The following is a 20186-nucleotide window of genomic DNA, read 5'->3' on the forward strand; positions in this document are numbered from 1 at the left end:
CTTCAGATTTCTTCAAACCTCTATTATATCATAAATCCAGCTACCCTGCTCGTTGATTCCAAAGAGCCTATTACCCATGCTTGTCAGAAGTGATTGATCAGGTTTACTATAGCCACAGAGGTCTCCAGAGCAAACCATCGCCTAATGCAGAGGAAGTATGGTTTGTAGATAGGAGCAGCTTTATGAGTAATGGACAAGGAGGAGCAGGTTATGCAGTAGTGTCTCTGCATGCAACCATAGAAGCCAAGGGGCTGACACCAGTCACCTCAGGTCCAAAGGCAGAAATAATTGCATCAATCAGAGCATTGGGATTTGGAAAAGAAAAAACAATAACAATATACGCAGACTCTAAGTATGTTTTCTCTGTAATTCATGCTCATGGAGTCATTTGGAAAGAAAGATGACTTCATAACAGCAGCAGTAAAAGAAATTAAACATGAGCCAGAGATCCTTAAACTTCGAGAAGTGGGACAAGGCCCCAAGGAAGATGGCCATTGTAAGGCCATCAAAGTGAGGAATCAGAGGCCAAAAAAGGCAATAATTTGGCAGATGCGCCTGCAGAAAGGGCCGCTATATCAGCAGAGCTTCTCCAATTACCATTAATTCCCTCTCTACCCTTCTATGAATTTACGTCAATGCATTCCCCGGATGACGTAAGGGAAGCCACTACACAAAGTTACCAGTGGTCCCCAATAGCCAAGGGCTGGATGATAAACCAATGAGGGAAGATTCAAGTCCCCAAACAGCTGCTTAAATGTGCTCATGATTCTATGCATTATGGACAAGAGACCTTGTATACCTATGGCTGATGAAGGTCATAAGCACCCCAGGTATAAAATATCTTATTGAAGAAAATAACTGGACAATGTGTTTATTGCCAGAGGAATGATTAATGTACAAATCAGACCTCCTGTACCTTCCCTGGCCAAAGCAACTCAAATTCAGGCAACTTAACCTAGGGAAGACTGGTAAGTTGATTTTACTGATATGCCCATGGGCCCTGGAGGGTAAAAATACCTCTTGGTGTTTGTGCATACATTTACTGGATGGATTGAAGCCTTTCCTTGTGGGTCAGAAATGGTAAAGGGGGTAACAGAGGTGTTGTTGAAAGAGATGATTCACCATTTGGGGTTGTCTAGATCAATCCAGAGTGATAATGGGCCAGGCATTATATCAGAGATCACCTCTGAAGTAGTCAGTTTTAAAAATTAAATGGAGGCTACATAGTGCCTGGAGACCACAATCATCTGGAAAAACTGAGTGCGCCAAACTTAAAAAAAAAAAAACAGCTTGACTAACCTGTGCCAAGAGATGCAGGAAGATTGGCTAAAATTATTGCCAATAGCCTTCATTCAGATAAGGGCAACCCAAAAGGCAAACTGAAGCTTAGGTCCTTGGAAATGCCCTACGCCAGGCCTTCTAAAGACTCAGATTTGCTCACAACCCAGACCCAGGCTATCAAACATGTAATCAATCTGAAGCAGGTGGTAGAAGCACTCAATAAATATGGAAATTTCTGTCTTTCCTTACCTACAGAGTTCAAGCTCCACTCATATGAGCCTGGAGATTGGGTCTATCTTAAAACTTGGAAAAGCAGTTTGCCCCCTGATCAGCTAAATCCTAGTTGGGTAGTGTCTCACTTCATGTTACTAACCACTCACTCTTCCATAATATTAGGAGTCACTGCTTGTATCCACCACACATGGGTAAAAAAGGCTCCCACACCTGAACATCAAAAGAGATCATTGCATAAGATTGATGAGCTTGAGTTTTCCTGTGAACTACTCTCTGATTTGAAGCTCTTGTTTTGTTGACATCATAAAGATAAGTAAATACCAATGACCTATCAATCTTTGAATGACTGTCTATCCATCCCAGTCTCTGCCCTGGATCCTAACCCTCTGTATATCATTTTGGCACGGTATGCTTACAAAGAGGCTGTATGTTCCTGGGCAGCAAGGCTAGGTCCAGCAGAGAAGGATGGGAAACCCAGTAACCAGATTATAAAAAGGAGGGTGGAATCTGCACAGTGGGGCAAGTACATCCAGATCCTAAATATATACAGGTTCATAACTGTACCACCTTAGCACCTCCACAAATCGAAAGAGGAAAGAACAAGAGGGTAGCAGGGATCCTTAGTGCTGGGGTAGTCTCCCTGATTGAGTCACTAGTGGCTTCAGCAGGAGGCATCATTTATAATACAGCCACTATCAAAGAAGTCACTGCCATCGTGGCCATGGTAGCCAATGAATCAGGCCTGGACTTGAAGGTGATAGAATTGCCTTAGATTATCTTTCGGCAGAAGAGGAATTAGTCTGCGCCTTAGCTAATGTGTCTTTCTGTCTCTGTGTTAATACTAGTGGCGCTATAGAAGAGAGTACAACTGGGTTATTGGAAAAATCCACATGGCTAACAGAAAGAAGCCAGCCAGACTTCCTTCTCGTACGCCCCTTAGTAGCTATCCTTCTTTTCTTGCCCTTTGGACTCTGTATACTTAATTCTCATACAGTTTGTGACTATAAACATTGAAGCTATACAATCACAGCGGGTTGTTACACAAGGATGCAAACAACTTGAGGCTATACCTGGTGAGGAAAACTTCTGTCCTCTATCAGTCCATGTGACAATGCCCATGCTCAGCAGGAAGCAGTCACAGAAGATGGACGTTTGCCTCATGCTCCTTAAGATGGAAGAACAGGGTAAAACCAGAGGAGGGATGTTGTCACTGACTAAATGCTCCAAGTAACTCAAAGGAGGAAGTGCTTAATTGTTTCCCAAAATTATTTCTTCAGTTATGTTAAGACATACAATCACCTTCCCTGAACGGGTCCAAACCCCTCTGCAAGAGTGACATCTGCACAGACAGGCTGAGAAGTGCCCAAGGGTTACACTTGCTTCATTTTAATGTTAAGATCTCCACCCCAGGAGGAACTTAAGCCTTATTACCATAACATGTGATGCATGTGGAATCATGTTGTCAAACTGCATCTGTGCAAGTTAGTAACCACCTCTACATGTAATGATGAAATTTCCCTTTTGGATATTCATCCTCCATCTGAAATAAAAGGCCCCTGCTTTCCCTTGTGCAGGGAGCCATGGCTTTGGAAATAATTTCCTGTGGTCTCCTTATTTGCTGCAAATAATTTTTAGTTTGTGTGACAACTTCTTCTGGAGAAAGCTTTGATTTCAACTCACCAAGAAGCAGACCCACTTTGGCTTGGTAACAAGAGCAGTAAGGCATATTGCTGCCTCTATTCTGGAATCTATTTAACTCCCACCACATTTTCTTGGTCAGACAAGTCACAATTCTACTTTGATGGATCCATCACTGTGTTCCTTATGGAAGCATCAGACTTCTAAATCACTAGAGCTCATAGTTTCACCTTCACAAAGCATAGTTTTAGCTGGTAGATCGCTAAGGATAATTGTAGAATAGCCACTCTTATTTCCACTTTGGACCCATAAATTACTGGAGAAACAGCAATGTATACTGCTATTAGACCTGCAGCATATACCACATTGTGGAGGCAATCACTCCATCACTCTAAACTATTACCAACAGAGACTGTCCTATAACTGAGTTTTAAATAGGCTATTCCAATGTTCCAGGCACATTTTTTGAATTTCTGAATACTAGATCTTTCACCACTGTTTTTCAGGAACCCCCAAGGCAGTACTGTAGTGTTGCAAATGTCCACGTTGTGTGGTGCCAGAATATCACAAAGAATCATCTGAGAATAAGGCCCTGGTGCTTTCTTCCACATTCAGGTTGTTCATAGGGAATACCTCACAACAAGTTCAGGCTTTGACCGAGAAAGCCATGCAATCAAAGTATGGACCATGGACAACTGGATCACTTGCTCATGCAATTTACCTGTGTCTTCAGGAACAGGAGTACTGTTGACTGCAGTGCATGCCTCCCATTCTGGATTGGTGAGCTAGACAATACGAAGTGTGTGATGGGAAGTGTAGGTTGCATAGTAACTTGGTAGCCTATTGTCAATCACTCAGTCTCTGTTAGGGTCCATTAAAAAGTTAGAATCTGTTTCTCAATAGGTGAATAGTTATCTGCAGAAGAAGTTACTGCTTTAAGATTCAGAGGTCTGATCTGTAATTCACTACAGGGGCTTATCCAACGTTCTGAAGAATCTTTATCTGCAAATACACTTTAAGGACGATCATATATGCTGTGTCATATGGCCCAAATAACACAGCAGCTGGCGTGACAGACTGGACTTGGAATTTTCTCTTGTTTTGGGATCCACTAAAAATGGACATTGGGATAACTTTGTAAATAGGTTGGAGTAACTTGCCTAAATGTGGTATACGCTGCCCACAAAATCAAAAAAACCCCACCGAATTTTATTATTGATGAGGCGGGATTGGAGAAACACTGCCTTACCTCAGTTTTATTTTAATTCCAAATGGGATTTTAATTAGGAGAAAATAACGCCTGGTAGTCAATTTCAAGATGCAATTTTTCTGTGTAATTTCAAGGAAATTTGAGTCATTAAAAATGGTGTAGGAGACTTTGCATTAGCCTTAATTACTTGTTTTGATGCTTGTGAGGAGTAAGTTGGTAGTGACTTCTGGAGTTTGAGTCTCTAGGACTACTGAGTTAGATGTAGAAGCCTTGGGGCTCCAGTTACACTCAGTCTACAGAGAAGTAGGAGAGTGGTGGCCTGTATCTCTGGAACACGTGAGTTTAATCAAGTTTACTACGAAGCAGGTAAAATATTCTTTTCCTGATATGGTAACTCTGGTGATCTTTTATTTTATTTTTTTTTGCTGTTGTTGTGAGTCACTGTAAATGCTATCTAATTCTGAGTCCAATAATATTAAAGAAAGGAGTTAACAGTCATGGAAATATTTGGCTTCAAGTCCATTGACAAACATTTCACAAGGAAAAGAATAAAGTTCCACTTGAAAATGGATATTGTATTATCTTTATATGCACCTTAAATTAGTGTATAAACATTCACAAGAATTGTTACAGGCTCTTAACATCAGCCCTGATATCAGTTCCCCCACATTGAACCCAGCATATTTGGGGTTAAAACTAAAACCCACCACCCCCTTTCCTGCTTCTCTAGTTCCACTCACATGTAAATATCTGTTCCTTTAAACTTGGACTCCTTGAGCTTTACAACTAAATGGGAGTTACAAATTGTTAAAAGTCCAGGTGGCCTGGTGTTGGAGGCACACTAAAGTTTAGCTATTCATGTGTCCTTGAAGTTTGCCAGGAAAGCCGCTGTCTCAAGAATATCAAGGGGCGGAGGCTTCTCAGAACTCAACTCCTCGACTCCAGACTCCCAGCGCTTGAACCCCCTTCAAACAGGAAGATGAGACCAGAGACAACATCAAAGGACACCCACCTGCCATCCTCCTGTCTCACCACCCCCCCACCCCCCCGCACTGCCTTGCTGCAAGCAGCCTCTCAAGGCCAAATACAGGCTGGTGGAAAAGCACCCAGCTGCACAAGCTACATGTTCCCCCTTCCCTACCCAAAACCCCAAATAAAAGTCCCTACCCATTCCTCATAGGGCAGCTAGCAATTTTTGAGGCATGAGGCCTTGGTTTGCTCCCTGTACCTGGCATAGTAAAAACCTTTCCTCTCCACTCAAGACTCTGTTCTCGTTATTTGGATTGGCATTGGGTTCAGAGACCAAACTTTTGGTTACAGGATGAGAATTAATCATTTCTGAGAGAATTCTTACCTTGCAAATCTTGATCCCTTTAAGAGATGTCTGTATGAAGTCTGGGCTGTAATAGAAGTTAACCCACAGACCATAAACTCTAATAAAGTGCACGCTACACTCTGGGGTCCAGAGGAGCCGCTGGATTCCTCAGCCCTTCAGCAGCCAAGCTATTCAATGAAAGAAGTAAACTTTAGTGAACAAAAGGTGCTAAAATGGGATTGATATATTTTTTCTTGATTTCTCTAATATATTCTACTTTATCCTTAGAGTTTAAATATAGCCCCTTGAAAATTTTAGTTGATTTGTGTATATGGGCAAAAAAATAGTAACAATATGTATTGTTCTCTTGGGCAAGTGTTTCACATTTTTTCACTGACTTTTATACTAGTTTAAGCATTTATGTGCAAACATTCTCTATCAGTTATGTGCATGTTATGCTACTAGCTAATGTGTGGATGTGCACACTACAATATGGTAAGTGTTTTTTATGAAAACACAAGTTGCAATGGAAATGGAAAGACATTTCAGAGACTCAGCTTTGTTTGGTATATCCATAGCAGTTATCTGCATGGGGTATATTCTAGATGGAGGAAACTAAGACAAATAACTCATCTCATGTTATTTCGTCTACCACAGAAAGTCATAATGTCTTTGTCACTCCCGTCCATGAATCTTCTCTTTGACAGAACAGCTCTCTTCCCCCACCCACTCCCTTCAAAGGCATTGTGGTGATATTTGCAAGAACTCTGAGTGTGGAGACAAACTTTCTCCTCTTGGGTTTCACAATTGCCCAGAACTTCAGATTCCTCTCTTCCTTGTGTTTCTGATCTGTACATTATCACTGCAGTAGGAAATTTTGGGATGATAGTACTCATCCAGATAAACCCAAACTTTCACACTCCCATGTATTTTTTCCTTAGTCACCTCTCTCTGGTAGATTTTTGTTACTCTTCCATCGTTACTACCAAGCTGCTTGAGAACTTGGTCATGTCCAATAAAAGCATCTTCTACTCCAGCTGCATGTTGTAGTTTTTCCTGTCCTATGCTGTGGTGGTGACTGAGTCCCTCTTGCTGGCAGTGGTGGCCTGTGGCCACTTTGTGACCATCTATAATCCTCTGATTTATACAGTGGCCATGTCACAGAGGCTCTGTGCCCTCCTGGTGGTTGGGTCGTATTGCTGGGGTATGTTTTGCACCTTGGTACTCCTTTGCTATGCTCTCCAATTAAAATTTTCTAAATGTAATATAAGCAACCACTTTTTCTGTGAGTATACTGCTCTCATCGCAGTCTTGAGCTCCAATATACACATTCCTCAACTATTGCTCTTTGGTTTTTCCACCTTCAATGAAGTGAGTACATCATCCTTACTTCCTATGTTTTTATTTTTGTAAACTAAACATCCATTCTTCTAGGGGGTATCACAAAGCCTTCTCCCCCTATGCCTCCCACTGGACCACCATCACCATCTTCAATGGGACCATCCTTTCCCTATACTTTGTCCAACTCCGAAAACTCTTGTCAAACTGTCAAAGAGGCCTCTGTGTTGTATACACTTGTCAATCCCATGCTGAATCTTCTGATCTACAGCCTGAGGAATAAAGATGTGAAAGATGCCTTCTGGAAATTAATAGACAAAAACATCCCCTTTCACTGAACCAATCTCAAAAGATGTTCCCAATGCCAATAAAAACAGGAACAGAGCCTTATAAAGCCTATTCCATAGGTTTGCATGAGGCTTTTATAGGAGGCTATGATGTGAAGGTGTCATGAAGAGGTAAACTCAAATCCCTTGCAGCTGGTTGTGTCCTGTCCCTGAAGCCTCGTGTCTTTGTTGGGAGATACAGATACATATGCCGTGTGATTAAAGGAATGGTTCTTTTCTTCATGCCTTGGTTCCTGCGAATTATATGAAAGCATGGTCTTGGGCTTTCACTCAGCTTATATTGAAAAACACACTGGGTGAGGACAGTTATACCTATTGTGTAGATGATGACACAGAGCTTCAAGGAACTAGCCTAGAAATGACTGAAATGATGATTTAAGACAGGAACTCAACTCTGGTGACTCTAAATCTAGAGCCCTTTCACTATAGCTCCTCTGAGGCTGTTAGTCCAAGAGGTCACAGGAATTAGCTTTAACCTTTGGAAAGGAGAATCTCTGGAGTAATTTCAATATTCATAGATTATGCTTGAATATTATTACTCAGAAGGTTGCATCCCAGTATTACCAGGTCTGGAAATCTCTACCAGAGTTTTCTAGTCTAGTTCATATGTATCAGGACCAGGGTGAATGTAATATACATTTTATCTGGGAATACTGAGCAATCATATTTCAAAATTTCTGTTCCAATGTTTATATGGATGAGTAAACAAGCACAGATGACCAATAACAAACACCCTAAAAATTAAAACAAGTTATAGTGGGAAGGGTAACCTTATAAAATTTAAAATAAATTTAAATTTCTCATTATTAAAGCAGCGGCTTTTGGGACAAATAGATAGCCATATAAGAAAGAAGACAAAATTAGTTCTCTTCCTTATGTCACACACCAAAAGAGAGTTCTAAAAGCAAGTTTAAAAGTTAGAGTACATGAATATATAAAACTTCCTGGCAAAAAAAACATGAAAAATTAAAAGACAAATGAAAAGCTGAGAAAAAGTCACCACTAATGTCAAATATAGTAGCAGAGAAAATGAAAATCCTATAGAAAAATACACATAAAATGCAATTAAATAGTCTATATAAAGGAATACAAATAGCCCTTAAACTTATGAAGAGTTGTTCATCTTGACTCAAAATAATAAAGATACAAATGAAAACTGCCCTGAGGTATTATTTCTTATTTGTGAAAATGACAGAAATACAAAAGTCTAATGATATATCCAGAAAGTGAATCTGCAGGGAAACAGATATTTTTATACAATGGAGGTAGGAAAGCAACATGTTCCATGTGATTTGAACTACTAGCAAAATTACATGTGCATTTATCTCTTTCAAACAATTACAGTTCTAAGAATCTATCCCAAAGATAGAGTAGCAAAAAATATAGAAATCACTTATTCCCAAGCATTATTTGCAATAACAGTAGACTGGATTAAATCCAACGTGAAGGTTATTGATCCCTGTAGCTTTGTAGTATGTTTTGAAATCGGGGATTGTGATTCCTCTGGCTTTGTTTTTCTTACTCAGGATTGCTTTAGCAATTTGCGGTCTTTTGTTACCCCATATGAAGTTTAGGATTCTTTGTTCAATTTCTGAAAAGAATGCTCTTGGGATTCTGATTGGGATAGTGTTGAATCTGTAGATTGCTTTAGGTAGTATGGACATTTTAACTATGTTTATTCTTCCAATCCATGTGCATGGAATGTCTTTCCATCTCTTTATGTCATCATCAATTTCTTTCAAGAAAGTCTTGTCGTTTTCATTGTATAAATCCTTCACTTCCTTGGTTAAATTTATCCCAAGGTATTTTATTCTTTTCGTTGCGATTGTGAATGGGATTGAGTTCTTGAGTTCTTTTTCTGTTAGTTCATTGTTAATGTATAGAAATGCTACTGATTTATGTATGTTGATTTTATACTCTGCTACTTTGCTGTAGTTGTGGATTGTTTCTAATAGTTTTTCTGTGGATTCTTTGGGGTTTTCTATATATAAGATTATGTCATCTGCAAACAGCGAGAGTTTTACTTCTTCATTGCCTATTTGGATTCCTTTTATTTCTTTTTCCTGCTGAATTGCTCTGGCCAAAACCTCCAGTACTATGTTGAATAAGAGTGTTGAAAGTGGGCACCCTTGTCTTGTTCCTGTTCTGAGAGGGATGGGTTTCAGTTTTTGTCCATTGAGTATGATGTTGGCTGTGGGTTTGTCATATATGGCCTTTATTATGTTGAGGTACTTTCCTTCTATACCCATTTTATTGAGGGTTTTTATCATAAATGGATGTTGGATCTTGTCGAATGCTTTCTCTTTATCTATTGAGATGATCATGTGGTTTTTGCTTCTCATTTTGTTAATGTAGTGAATCACGTTGATTGACGTGTGGATGGTGAACCATCCCTGTGTCCCTGGTATAAATCCCACTTGATCATGGTATATAATCTTTTTGATGTATTGCTGTATTCGGTTTGCCAGAATTTTGTTGAGGATTTTTGCAACTATGTTCATCAGTGATATCGGTCTGTAGCTCTCCTTTTTTGTGTTGTCCTTGCCAGGTTTGGGGATCAGAGTGATGTTGGCTTCATAGAATGTGTTAGGGAGTACTCCATCTTCCTCTATGTTCTGGAATAGTTTGAGAAGGATAGGTATTAAATCTTCTTTGAATGTTTGGTAGAATTCTCCAGAGAAGCCGTCTGGTCCTGGACTCTTGTTTTTCGGGAGGTTTTTGATTACTGTTTCTATTTCTTTGCTTGTGATTGGCCTATTCAGATTCTTCATTTCTTCCTGATTCAGTTTGGGGAGGTTGTAGGAGTCTAGGAATTTGTCCATTTCTTCTAGCTTGTTCAATTTGTTGGCATATAGTTTTTCATAGTATTATCTTATGATCCCTTGTATTTCATTGGTATCTGTTGTGATTTCTCCTCTCTCATTCCTAATTTTATTTATTTGAGATTTCTCTCTTCTTTTCTTGGTGAGTCTGGCTAAGGGTTTGTCGATTTTGTTAATTTTTTCAAAGAACCAACTCTTTGTTTCATTGATCCTTTCTACTGCCTTTTCTGTTTCAGTATCATTTATTTCTGCTCTTATTTTTATTATTTCCCTCCTTCTGCTGACTCTGGGCTTTGTTTGTTCTTCTTTTTTTAATTCTGTTAGGTGTCGTTTGAGGTTGCTTATGTGAGCTTTTTCTTGTTTAGTGAGGTGAGCCTGTATTGCAATGAATTTCCCTCTTAGGACTGCTTTTGCTGCATCCCAAATGATTTGGTATGTCATGTTCTCATTTTCATTTGTTTCCAGATAATGCTTGATTTCTTCTTTAATTTCTTCAATAATCCATTGTTTGTTCAGAAGCGTGTTGTTTAGTCTCCACATTTTTGCACCTTTCTCTGCTTTACTCTTGTAGTTGATTTCTGGTTTCATAGCATTATGATCAGAAAAGATGCTTGATATTATTTCAACTCTCTTGTATTTATTGATGTATGTTTTGTTTCCCAAAATATGGCCTATCCTTGAGAATGTTCCATGCGCACTTGAGAAGAATGTGTAACCTGCTGTTTTTGGATGAAGTGTTCTATATATATCTATTAAGTCCATCTGGTCTAAGTTTTCATTTAATTCTGTAATTTCCTTGTTGATTTTATGTCTGGATGTTCTGTCCATTGGTGTTAATGGTGTGTTGAGGTCCCCTACTATTATTGTATTGTTGTTGATGTCTTCTTTTAGTTCTGTTAAGAGTTGCTTTACATATTTTGGTGCTCCTGTGTTGGGTGCGTATATATTTATAAGTGTTATGTCTTCTTGGTGGAGAGTCCCTTTTAGCATTACATACTGTCCCTCTTTGTCTTTCTTTATGTGTTTTGCTTTGAAGTCTACTTTGTCTGATATTAGTATAGCGACACCTGCTTTCTTTTGTTCATTATTAGCTTAGAATATTGTTCTCCATCCCTTCACTCTGAGTCTGTGTTTGTCTTTGGGGCTGAGGTGTGTTTTCTTGAGGCAGCATATTGTTGGGTCTTGTTCTTTGATCCATCCTGCCACTCTGTGTCTTTTGATTGGGGAGTTCAGGCCATTTACATTTAGAGTGATTATTGAGATGTGGGGGCCTACCGCTGCCATTTTATGTCTTATTTTCCGGTTTTCTTCAATTTCTTTTGTTTCTCGTCCCATAGTTTAATCTGTTCTGATGGAGAGCTGCTACTCTCTGTTGTTGTCCTTTTACTTATCTCCTTTGCTCTTGGTTTTGTAGGCCCTTCCCTTTTTTTGATTTTTCAGGAATGAGGGTTTTCCTGAGGATTTCCTGAAGAGGAGGTTTTGTGGCAATGAACTCCCTTAATTTTTGTTTATCTGGGAAAGTTTTTATTTCTCCATTGTATTTGAAGGATATTTTCACTGGGTAGAGAATTCTCGGTTGTAGGTTTTTGTCCTTCAGATTTTTGAATATATCATTCCACTCTCTTCTAGCCTGTAAAGTTTCTGCTGAGAAATCTGCTGACAGCCTGATGGGGGTTCCTTTGTAGATTAATTTCTTCTCCCTGGCTGCCCTTAGTATTTTCTCCTTGTCGCTGACTTTTGCTAGCTTCGCTACTATATGCCGTGGGGTTGGTCTTCTTGCATTGATAAAGTTTGGAGATCTATTGGCTTCTGACACATGAAGTTCCGTCTCTCTCACCAGATTTGGGAAGTTTTCAGCCATTATTTCTTTGAATAGGCTTTCTGCCCCCTTCTCCCTCTCTTCTCCCTCAGGTAGACCTATAATCCTTATGTTGCATCTCCTAATTGCGTCCGATAATTCTCGGAGAGTTTCTTCATTTCTTTTTAGTCTTACTTCTCTCTCCTCCTCTGTCTGCAGCATTTCTATATTCCTATCTTCCAAATCGCTAATTCTTTCCTCCATATTATTGGCCCTACTGTTCAGTGCGTCCAGATTTTTCTTAATCTCCTCTATTGTGTTCTTCATTTCCAGTATTTCTGTTTGGTTCTTCTTTATAGCATCAAACCCTTTTGTGATATATCTCCTGAACTCGTTGAGTTATCTATTTGAATTCTCTTTTAACTCATTGAGTTTTTTAATGATGGCTGTTTTGAAGTCGTCGTCATTTAGGTTACATATTTCACTTTCTTTGGGAATGTTTTATGTGTATTTGTTATTTTCCTTCTGTTCTGGAGATTTAATATATTTTTTCATATTGCTTGATGTTGTAGATTTGTGCCTCCACATAGAGATAGAGTTTAGTTACTCCTTCCACTTGTTTCTACTGGTGTGGTGGGGGAGCAGCTGTTTATACTGCACTTTCCAGGAAGCCTACCAGCTGTTGCTAACTAGGCCTGGGCCCCTCTTTGTAGTCACAGTGGTCCTGTGGGTTCCCTCTTCAGCTGTGGGAGCCGTCATGGGTGGGGGGGGGGCTTCAGGCTGCTGGTGCCTACTGTTGCAGACCACCTAGACGTGCTCCCTCCTTAGGGTCTGCAGCAGTGTTATGGGCTTTCCCAGCTGCCAGGGGCAGGATCACTTATATTTGCAGCTCTGTCACTGTTGGCACCCACAAAATTTCACTTGTTCACTATGGGTCACAGCAGAGCTATTGGCATCTTCTGCAGTCTGTGGTTAGCTCACCTAGCTATGCTACTTTTGTCCCGAGGTCTTCTAGCCTTGTGGCTGCCGGATGGGTGCTCTCTATTAGTGGTGTGGAGAGGCTTTCACTGAGGCTGTTGTGAGACTGAAGCGTTTCCCCCTAGGCTACGGAGCCTGGTTGCTGGAGGTCCACCCAGTCTCAGTTCTCTCCCTCAGCATCTCGGGGAGCCCTTTCCCTGTCTGGGGGATAGCTGGAGACCTTGATTTCAGTGGCAGCTGGCCAGCTGCTGCCCTTCCTGGTATTTTCCTCTCCGGGACCCTCCCAGTGTTGTGGATGCTGGGAGGAGCCTTTCCGCTAATGGCATGTAGGGGCGTTGCCTGCTGCCGGGGCAGAACTCTGAGGTATCCCCCCCAGTCTGCAAAGCCAGTTGTTGGAGGACCACCCAGCCCCAGCCCTCTCCCAGGATATCTCTGGCAGTCCCGAGCCCCACCTGGCAGTCAGTGGGGCAGGGAGCGGTAGCTGGCAGTCCGCCGTGCTGTTTGGGATTCTCTCCGGGGCCTTCCCAATGTTGTGAATGCTGGGAAGGACCTCTCCGCTAATGGCAGACAGAGTCTTTTGTCTGCTGCCTGGGCTGAACTCTGGAGCTTCCCCCCAGGGCCGCAGATCTGGCCGCTGGAGCTCCACCCAGCCCCAGTCCTCTCCGAGGCGATCTCCGGCAATCCCATGCCCTGTCCGGCAGACAGTGGGGCAGGCAGCAGCAGCCGGTGGGCTGCCGCGCCGATTGGGACTCTCTCCGGGACCCTCCAGGTGCCGTGGATGCCAGGTGGGGCCTCCCTGCCAATGGCGGGCAGAGGCTCTCCCTGCGGACTCAGGTGTGCAACTCTGAAGCCTCCCTCTGTGTTTAGGTGGAATTGTGGGGGGCTTAGGTGGGGCTCTGGTCACCTGTTTCCACCGTCGCTCCTCTGGTGTGTGCTCCCTCCTGCCCTAGGTGTGTGCCGATGCTCCGGGGGCGTCCACTGGAAGAAAGCTGCTTGCAGGTACTAGGCTGCTCGGTCGGGGTTGGAGAATTTTCCCCCTATCTCCACCTCCTCCCGGAGGGAAGTCCGACTGCCTTCCGATGTATAACCGCGTGGGTCTCTCACGTGTCCCGAGATGCTGTATGGATATCCCTTGTTGAGCGACGAATGTCTAATTTGTTGCAGACTTGAAGGGGGAGAGACAAAGAGGACTACTCACGCAGCCAGCTTGGATCTTCTGTCCCAACGTGAAGGTTATTGATTAAATTACGAGTCACAATAGAGAAGTACACAGCTGTGAAAATGGACAGAGAAAGGTTTCTGTATATTTCTACAGCGTGCTCTCCAGAGAATTTTCTTAAGTGAATAAAGACAAGATGCAGAAAGGTTTTCATAGTATGATAAGTTGTGTCATAGAAGAGGGAAAGGTAAAGCAAAAACTAAATAAAGATGGAAGAGATGAAAGAAAACTTTTAGGAGTGTGTATTATAGTTCTGATTTGAGAAAATGTAGTATTTTGCATAGTTTAAAAAATATACTCGTATGTCAAAAAGTAAAACAAAATCTCTAAAATTTGAAAACAAAAACAAATGAATGGTCTGTGCCAAAACAGCACCTCATTATGGTCTTGTCCGACCTCCCTGTTTATAATGGCACCTTCAATTGTATATTTTTTGCATTTATATTTACTGGAAAATAATTACGTATTTATTTATTTTTTGTATCCCCCATTAAACATAAATTTGCTGACAAAGAGACATTCTTAATCTTTCTCCCCAATACTCAAGGTTGTAACTAGCTCAGGGTAAGCCTGTAATAAATATTGAATGAATGAATGAATAAGTGAGTAATTATGCATCCTTACTATGTACTTGACCTTCTTTCCCTGGTTTCTGACTAGAGAGAGGACATCAGCAGAGTAGGCATTTGTTTTGGTTTGTTTTATTATATTTTGATTGCTGAGTTTGAATAATCACTTCTAAAACATCCTTATCATTCTTTTTGATCTGTTTCCTCTCTGCATTCAAATTCCTCATGGTTGTGGTAAGTTTGACTCTATTCCCAGTTCCTTGGAAGGTCATATTTTTCACTCAATAAAGATTCATGGCACACTTACTTTATGCTGTTTAATGATCTAGGATCTTGGATTATATCAGTGAACAGAGCAATGAAAAACCTCTGCTTTGCTGGAAATTTTATTCTAGCAAGGAAAACAAACAATGTATAATAAATGCAATAAATACAGATTAAAAATATATTTGTGCTTTATATATTAAGTGCTTTACACAGTAACTTGAGTAGTTGAGTAGCCCCTGTAATGTATTAATATATTCATGGAAGTTTTCAGCAAAAAGGTACATTTGAACAAAAATTCCAGAAGAATAATTCCAGGGTAGAGAAAATACTAGTAGAAAAGACCATAAGGAAGGAGTGTGTGAGAATTTTTTAGAAACAAAGCAAAGAAGAAAGTAAGGAGGTCAGACTAGCTGGACAAAGTAGAGGGGAGAAAGAGCAAAAGATAGGACAGAGATTTAAAAGGGGACTAGATTGTTTTCCTAGGTTAATATTTAACTTTGTGATCTTTCTGCTTTAAGTCTCAATGAATTGTGATGACCCAAAAGATGGATCTTCACACTTCTCCAATATGGTGAAAGTAGATAGTATGGAGGCAGACGGTTATTCCTGGCATATAGTAGTCACTCAATTAATATTTGATAGTGATGACTCTTATAAATGCATGATTTTGATAATTGTGAGAAAGTATGCAAGTGACCAGGGGGCTGAGGAAAGTGGTCTTAAAATATGAACTCTCATATGAAATATCCCTCATACTGCTCCAGGTTTTCTAGTACACAAGAATTACATCAGAGAAAGGTGATTAATTTTAATTGTTTATTCCATGACCTCAAGAGAATGAGGCAATAAGTGGTCTATAGGGTTCACGTCCCAAAGGTAGTGACTGTAGCTATAAGAACACGTGCATCACTCCCAATCCAGAGAGGCCCTCCCTTTGCCATCAGCGGGTTTGTTTTAAGATTCTAGACGCAGATTGGTTTCAGTTTGAAAGTGGGGTATGTAGAAAACAACATGAAGGGGGAACTGACCCTTTAGATCTAGACAGGTCTTGAAAAATATCTAATCCTTGCAAAAGTTACGTATCTGAACATGCAAGGAAGAAGACAGGCACTTATTCTACAAAGCTCTGTGTTTGAGGACCTGGCTCAGCCGAGCTCCTCAGCAGCCCTGTGAACAACAGGTGCAGGGGAAGAGGAAGAGAAGAGCTCTAAGAATTTGGAGGAATGTGTGTTGTTCTGCTTCTATAAATTTTTGGAAGAGGAGTCAATGTAGAATGGACAAATACATAAATAAAAAAAAACAAGCAGAGATTGAATAGACTCTCTAGTGAAAATAATTAAAAGGTACCAGCTTTAATTAAGCCTATAAAACAGGAAACACGTGTCCTCTGAGAGCAAAAGTTACAACAAAATGAGAGAAAACTTATAGGGAAGAAGATTTCAGCTGCTGTCTTTCCATGGCTCAAAGATATAGAAATTTTTACCAGCAATTGAATAATAGCAGTTGGTACATAAGGGCGTAGACATTAAATATAATATTAATTTAAAATGAATTCTTAAATGCCTTAGATAAATTAGAAATTGTATTGAAAAAACTGTGATAATTAGAATGTCTGGCTTTGCACTGGATTATCTTTTGAGCTTGCCTTTAACACTGAAATTTAGTAGTATAGGAACAGATAAGGTCCTCATGTGTCTCACTTTTGTGTATGGTCTGACACTCTTATTGATGAACCATCTGAAACACTTTTCTTGGGCTGTAGGACCAGAGATGGCCTCATCAGAAATCATAGAGAAAGAGTCTTCCAGTATGGTAGGATCTTAGAAGTGTGGACAAACAATTAGAAAAATATAATTTTTTGTATTACTATTTTCTTGCAAAATGTCTTCAGAGTGTGGTACTACCTCCAAATTACACTCCTTCTCCCTCACAGGTAATATAGGAAAGAATGAATATCCTATGTATCTTGACGGGAGAGAGGAGAGAAAAAAGAGAGAGAGAGAGACCTAGGAAATGCAAGTTTCTAGGTCAGAGTCTTCACTGTAATTACTTATTCCTGGGAGAGATAATTTCCCTAAATCTCATTCTTGTTTCATCTTGATGCTGCTTTCTAGTATAACTATGTGGCGTGTGTGCTGTCATTGGGCTATTTCCCATAGATTTAGAGTCTCTAGTTTGTCAGCTAAAAGCATGATGATTAATAAAGTAAATAAGTTAGTATTTACACTACAGATGTAGTGTAGAAAAATGGATCCAGGACTTGGAGTCTGGGGATCTGAGCTCTAGTCATAGATGTGTACATTGGTCCTTATTTGCATGTCATTGAGAAAGCCAATGTTCTCCAGCTTCTGCTTTGTCACCTCTAGAATAAAGAAGTAGACTAGATTACCCTTGTCATCTGTTCCAATTTTATTATTCCTCAAGAAGTGAAGAAAGATTGACAACTAGAAGTCCATGAGCTGAGGAGTGTACTTTCTAAAAGAAATAAGATTAATTTTGATAACAGATTTATTGCGTCAGGGAGAAAAGCAAAAATCAAAGTGCTATATGGAATTAACAATAAAGGCACAAATGCAAAGTGTTAGGAGTGTTCATTTTTAATGTCACAATGTGAACATATGATGCAAAAATTAATCTATTTAGAAATTTCTCATTTTTTTAATGTTTGCAGGGCTGGCATAATCAGTTATCATACTATGTTAGACTTATTTTTTATGAACTTATAATGTTCAAGGAGAACTGAAAGTGTTATGGGGAGGATTTTATTTAAACTAACCATTGAATCTCTTGATTTCATGTTTATTTATAAATATTAAAATTACAATTGAGAACTTAAAAATGAATTCAATAGTCGTATTATGTTTACTTAAAATTTAAAAATGGTTATCACATTTTAGAAGTTTAGACATTTAGCATATCTTGCATAAAAACTACATAGAGAAATTCTGAAAGAGATACTTTGCTTCATCTTCCAGTTTTGGTGATGGATAGTTAACCAAGCTTCTTATATCCTCACTCTCCTTTATATTTTGTTTTCAGGGCTGATTCAGATTTTGACAAACAGAAACCATGTTACTATTGGAGAGAAACAAAAGTGGGGCCACATTCACTCTCTTGGGCTTCTCAGATCACCCAGAACTGCAAATCCCCCTCTTCTTGATTTTTCTGGCCATCTACAGTGTCACTGTTGTAGGGAATATTGGGATGATTGTAATAATCAAAATTAACCCCAAACTGCACACCCCCATGTACTTTTTCCTCAGCCATCTCTCATTTGTGGATTTTTGCTATTCTTCCATCGTTGCTCCCAAGACCCTGGTGAACATAGCTATAGAAGACAGAACCATTTCATTCACAGGATGTGTAGCACAATTCTTTTTCTTTTGTATCTTTGTCGTAACTGAATCATTTTTATTAGCTGTGATGGCCTATCATCGCTTTGTGGCCATTTGCAACCCTCTACTCTACACAGTTGCCATGTCTCAGAAACTCTGTGTCATGCTAGTTGTCGGATCATATGCGTGGGGAGTAACATGTTCCCTGATACTCACATGTTCTGCTATAAAATTACCATTTAAGGGTTTCAACACAATCAATCACTTCTTCCGTGAGTTCTCCTCATTGCTGTCTGTCTCTTGCTCTGACAATTATCTCAACCAGTTGCTGCTTTTCGTTTTTGCCACCTTTAATGAGGTCAGCACATTACTCATCATTCTCATGTCTTATGTATTTATCATTGTCATCATCCTCAAGATGCACTCAACCAATGGGAGCTGCAAAGCCTTTCCACCTGTGCCTCTCACCTGACTGCCATCACCATCTTCCACAGCACCATCCTCTTCCTCTATTGTGTGCCCAATTCCCAAAACTCCAGGCACAAAGTCAAAGTGGCCTCCATGTTTTACACAGTGGTGATCCCCATGTTGAAGCCTCTGATCTACAGTCTGAGAAATAAGGATGTCAAGGATACAGTCAGCAAAATAATGGACACTAAAATCTTTTCTTATTGAACATATTATTTTAGTGGAGTTTGTCCCTGGCACATAAGTGAACTCTGTCCATAAATGTTGATTTTAAAGATACAATTAAAATTAATGAAGAGTTAATGCTGTGCAATGGAAAAGACATGGAATTTGGTTCAAAGAGACTAAACTTTGCTATTTCTCTCACTGGAAAAAAAGTCAACTCTCTAATTTTTCATCCGCAAAATTGAGATAACATAAACCAGCTTCTAATCACATTGTTCAAATTGAAGGACTATATAGATAACATATGTAATAACTTATGTAACCTCAATAAACATTAATTTTATCCTCTTTCTTATCACATGCTTGGAGTAGACCAGGCTTTCAATGAACACATGAATTTCTCCTAAAAAGTATAAATAAGACATAGTATACATGCTTCAAGGAATGCAAATTCCAGTGTTGACGGTAGGGCTGTGAAAAAACTGACTATTGTATAACATAGAAAAAAATTAGTATCGTAGAGTGTTTGAGAAAAAAAAAGGTCCAAATCCATTTGGGCACTTCAGGGAAGTCCGTCATAAAATAGGTATTGTTTGAACTTGTCCTTGGATAACAGTATGGACAGAATTTTAGGGACACATTTCAATTAAGAGTTGTATGCAGGAGACAAAAGCATGACAAAACCATGGAGGTCAGAATGTAATACTGAGTCAACGATCCAACAATTTCTTATTGAGCTAATACTCTATAACATGTGTGCGTGTGTTGTGTACACAGGCTACTTGACATGAATGGAAAGTTGATAAGACATGGTCTACCTTCTGAATGCATTTCAAAGCAACTCCAGAGCGGCAATATGAAAAGCAGACTCCAACAGAAGCTGAGAAATAGTAGACTGGATCTCAGAAAATCTTATATGCAGAGAGTAAGCATGATGTGTGCCTACTCAACCTGTACTTCATGCTATCATTCTGCCTATAAAGACATCAAAAGTATGATAAATTCTTTGTTTTTTTTTTCTGAACGTGAGCATAATCTCTGAGTCCTTCTCAACACAACTCCCACCTAAAAAAATTGTCTGGAGTTGTATTAAGTGTTGAAAACTAATTACCTATATAAGTTTATTCAAAATAAAATAAAAACTAGACAGTCATTAGCATCAAGACCTATTTAATCTGGCAAATTAAATACAGTAGATCTTT

The 20186-nt window shown here is 39.7% G+C and overlaps 2 pseudogenes; both read left to right on the forward strand.

Moving 5' to 3' along the window:
- Positions 1-378: 378 nt before the first annotated feature.
- LOC124244571 (olfactory receptor 5D14-like) lies at positions 379-7354 on the forward strand (annotated as a pseudogene).
- Positions 7355-18085: 10731 nt separating this feature from the next.
- LOC124245184 (olfactory receptor 5D18-like) lies at positions 18086-19026 on the forward strand (annotated as a pseudogene).
- The last annotated feature ends 1160 nt before the right edge of the window (positions 19027-20186 follow it).

Source organism: Equus quagga, chromosome 9 (genome assembly GCF_021613505.1).
Source record: "Equus quagga isolate Etosha38 chromosome 9, UCLA_HA_Equagga_1.0, whole genome shotgun sequence".
Taxonomy (NCBI): Eukaryota; Metazoa; Chordata; class Mammalia; order Perissodactyla; family Equidae; genus Equus; species Equus quagga.